Consider the following 4,917-nt stretch of genomic DNA (forward strand, 5'->3'; position numbering starts at 1 on the left):
ATTGTGAAATAGATTCGCGATTCCTTTGTTGTAGAAGATCCCATTGTTTGATTGCTTTTTCATGGAATTGGGGTGGAAGGAAATTCTACAAAAATTTCTTTTGGAAAGTCTCCTAAGTAGTGGGACAATCAACGCTTTTGTGGACAAAAGTCCACCATAAAGATGCTTGGTCAACTAGATGGTTAGCATATGATTCTTCATCGAAATAATCATCAAATTGACTGATAAAAGCAAGTACAGTCTTTCCATCGTGTGATCCATTGAAAGTACGAAATTTGAAGTTTCTTTTACTTTGTTTCTTTCCGAATAGATTGAGCTTCAAGTGTTGCATCAATTGTATGTCGAATAAGATCTTTAGGTTGCGATCCATCTTAGTTGGCGGTAGATCGTTGCAGATTGGCCAATTGAGCTTGCAAAGTTTGTCGTGTTCTTCGTTCCTCTTGAAGCTGCATCATAATCAAATCCAATTTTTGCTCCATTTTTGGTTCGGGTAGGTCACCTTCAGCCATAAAATCTTCCATGGTTTGATCAGACATCATGCGAAACTCCAAAAGACCTCACACACTTGAAACCTTGTTAGCGAGATGAGCGTAGCTCAAAGGTGGGTTTACAAGGCTTATATATATATATATATATATAGTTTGGCTTTTGTATTATTTCTCCTTTACGATTGCAAAATTTGATATCACAGTCGTCTTCCAAGAAAATAATTTTGCGTATAGACTGTGTGTTACCGATTGTTCGCTAGAATCTGGTTCTGTCAATTCACAGGTGTGAACAGGGGCTTCCAGAAAGTTGTAAGCAGGTTCATGTATTGTCGAATAGGAACTGCCTCTATGGTAGTTGATTGAGATTAAAGCTTAGGAACTTTAGGACCTTGGGGCTTGTAGCCTTTATTTTTTTAAAATTAAACATGACTTTTGAGGACAAGAGGATGTTGACAACCGTTTTGGCGACGTGCAGTACATACTGCCGCCACCAACGGAAAAACAATGAGGCTTGAAGCTTTTTAAAAGCTTCTCTTTAAGCTTTCTAAGCTTCATCTTGAAGCTTTAATTGCTATGGTTGAAATTTTCTTATCTGTTGAGAAGAAACCAACGACTTGATGTAGGATCTTTTCACGTGGTCCTCGGCCTGCAAAGGCCAGTTCCTCGCAATCTGAGTGTACAACAAGGGGTTCTTGACTGCCAGGAACATGCTGGTATTGACCGTTTGCCACGAGACTCACTGTAGAGCTTGATCGTTCCAGGAGCTCCGTCTTTGTGTGAGATGGTAAGCGATTGGAAGCTCTCGATCTCAGCTTCGCTCTAATATCACTAGTGCACAGATCAGATGCCGTATGCGCATGTAGTGAGCGTCGCAAGGTCCCCAAGAACAAAAGAACTCTACTTTTGCACAAAAAACAAGGAAGAAAGCTTGCACGACATGAAGCAAGAGATTAATTGGGTACAATTTCCCCCCATGCCTTGTGTGAGCACTCCACAAAGCATGCATTTTTTATATTATTCATCTTCAAGCTCAAAAAATAGCGTAATTTACAATTAGCACGCTTTAGCTTTTGTGTTTGCTTTTGTGCCACTAAAGAATTAAAGCTATTGGGTGCCCAAGGAGTCAGGCGGTACCCAAATACAATGTCCAATACAAATATTTAAATCGTGTGCCCATGCGCATACAAAAGTAATAAATAAATATCAAGCGCTTTAATAAATAAGTGCGTTAAAATATTGGCGCCATGCCTAAGATGCGCGCCCATCAAAAATTGATAATAATTTGAATACACGCTATCCTCCAATGCTTCCCAATGCCACCGCTACTTTCTCTACACATCACTGAAGCATTCACAATTGTTAGAAAAATAATACAATTAAACTGACAAAAGTGAATACCTAGTAGTCTTCAGCTACAAAATAAATAAATTGGTTAGAACTCAATCCTAACCTTAATTTATTACAAGTGCACACTCTAAACTCATAAACGTTTATTAATTTAAATATGTATTTTGCAGAATCACCCGCTATGGAATCACCCACTTGCACATTAAATTAACAAGACGCCCGAAAAGGATAGGCATCCCCATCGACTTTTCGCACAAAGAATTCACCTTGTGTATGAGCCCCAGTAATGAAATTTTACGGAATCCACCGTGGGATATGCCTCCTAGCATCATGAAGTCAGTGCTCAAACGCCATTCAATTTGAATCACCCATTGCCTTCTATCGTAAGCACCTCTAATTTATCTTGTGATTCAATAATGCTTGGGATGTTGATGTGATTGAAAATTCATTTCAAAGTCTAATGGCTCTCATTTAACTATTGTATTGCTCCTATTTACCACAAATTGTTCTTAGATTGAATACTTGGATCCTTGACTTGGGATGAAAAATCCTGTGCATGTTCTAAATCTCTATTTATGAGTGCAATAGTGATATGTCTATTATTTAATGATGTGAAATTTTTGCATCATCAAGTTTTAATGCAAATATGAGTTTCCACTTGGTGTCCTTTATATTCACATTATAAACATGTAAGATTGTAGCTTCCACCCTCGTACAATCCATCTATATATTATTGAATTTTGTATAATGAAAAGTGAGCATATCCTTTCTCATAGCCTTTTTAAAGGATTGAATCATAATATGCTTATAGTTGCCTAGAAGCTTCATGGTTTTCAAATTTTGATTGTGTCCCTCTTTTGTAAGGATGTATATTCCTACATGCAGAAAACCTTCTCTATTGGATTTAAGAGTTATTACATGCCTTCAAAACTTGCTAGGAATGAGCTATATTTTAATACTCCTTGCTTACTTCCTTTCATACATCTCTACATAGAGACCTTGAAGCTGAATCCTTGAACAAGTCGATAATGTTATCTCTATTTTTGCATGATATTCATCTCTTGAAATAAAAATATTTTACATTCAATTATGTTATTTCTCATTCATCACTTGAAGTCTTCAATCTTTGATGATGAATTATCAAGGATTTCAACTTGTCTTTGTCTAAACCTAAAACCAACTTATCTCAATGACACTTTCAATTTGCCTACTTATTTCTTTTGCAATTTATTGTCCACTTTGAGCTTCTCCGAATCCAACTTCATTGAGATATTTTGCATCGCAGTGGTTGTGATAAAGCATTTGCATCAAGTTATAAATTCAGTCTTCATGCAAAGCATGCAAACTATTACAACACTATCCCTACAACCTATTTTTTCATCTCCAACAAACCCAATTGTATCATCATGGAGTATCAAAATTTGAGTGGTTGACCTATTTTTCTAGGTAGATTAAATACAAGCATTTATTAACCCAAAAATAAATGTCCTTGCCTTCATCTCTTAACCTTTTGGATTTATCCAAACTGCAAAGAATCTTGTGGTTCTTTCTATCCATTGAGAGTATAGTTCTTCCATTATATGGAAATGACACTTTTTATTTGTTGGAGCTTCATCCATGTTTCCTGAAATGAAAAGAGAAAGGTACATTAAATACAACCCTTCATTAACCCAAATATTAATGTCCTTCTTGCCTTCACCTCTGAACCTTTTGGATTTATCCAAATTGTTAAGAATGTTATGGTTCTTTCTCTCCATTGAGAATACGGTTCTTCCACCATTATATGGATAATGACACTTTTTATTTGTTGGAGCTCCATCCATGTTTCATGAAATGAAAAGAGAGAAAAAATACAACCTTAAAATATATGTTTTTAACTAACTTTTCAAACAATGTAGTGTAGGTATACAATGGAAAATTTAGGCCTTAGCATATCAATTAACTTGACAAGTTTCTTACCTCTAATAATCCAATTGTGACGCACCAAGTTGCTTTCCATTGTTTGGAAACTGGTACACCAAAGGAGGAAATATGACAGTTATAAAGAAAGCAAGAAATATTCCAAAGCATTTTCATGACTTAAAATACAATTACAAATACAATGAAAAAATTTTGTATTGCCATTTCAGTTATCATTACAAAATTCTTACTTTTAATCCAACTAAAATCTAGCAAGTTCTTTCCAATAGGACATATGAATATGTAATAAGAATAATTTATAGTAAATAATGCAAGTGCTATGAAAAAAAAATGGATTAATAATTAATTGCTCTAATTAGTAGCTAGGACTAATTGCTACAAGAGGTGTTTTTATTTCTTGATGTTTAGATTCAAATTGTATGGAATGTTGTACACTTGGGTTATTGCTCTATACAAGTTATTGGATGTAAGGGGCATAGGAACCCTCCCCTTAAATATTAAAGAAAAGGGAAATTAAAAAAAAAAACTCAAAATTTTTTTCCCCACCCCTCTCTCCCCACCGACAGTAGTCGGGGAAGAAGAGAGGGAGTGGGAGAGGTGGTTTGGCAGGGGAGGGATGCACCCTCCAGGTGGAGGATGGCCATGCCAACTATCCCCTTCCCTTAGGGGAGGGCTTCTCCCCTCCCCAGGAGAGAGGCTATGCCATCTCACGTGACCCGCCATCCTACTGCACAACCCCCCTGGCATTGTCAAGTGTTTTTCTGAAAATTGAAAACCCCTAGTCAAACTGTAGTTAGGTTTGATTTTTAGCTAGCTTACTTATTTGCGTGACAGTTTGTTTTGTTATTTTGTAGTTGGATTTCTTGTGTTTGTCTAGCTTAGGATTTGTTTCTGTCATTTTGTTTGATTTGTTGAGTGTCAAACTTGATAGCCTTGATCGAGCTTGGTATTTTTTTGAACAGGATAAAGTAGGAGTTTGTTATTAGCTATCGAACATTGAGGAACAAGGTATGTTTTCTTGTCAAGACTTTTGCACAGCACAGGGGATAAAGGGTTCATGAGAACTTCACATTGCACTTGTTGATGCATTGCACTCGAGGGTCGTCTCCTGTTCTTATCAGATACTTCCATGCCATGGGTTGGGATTATGCACATTTTGCAC

Source organism: Lygodium microphyllum, chromosome 27 (assembly GCF_053477565.2).
Source record: "Lygodium microphyllum isolate KBCC chromosome 27, Lygodium_microphyllum_v1.1.10, whole genome shotgun sequence".
Taxonomy (NCBI): domain Eukaryota; kingdom Viridiplantae; phylum Streptophyta; class Polypodiopsida; order Schizaeales; family Lygodiaceae; genus Lygodium; species Lygodium microphyllum.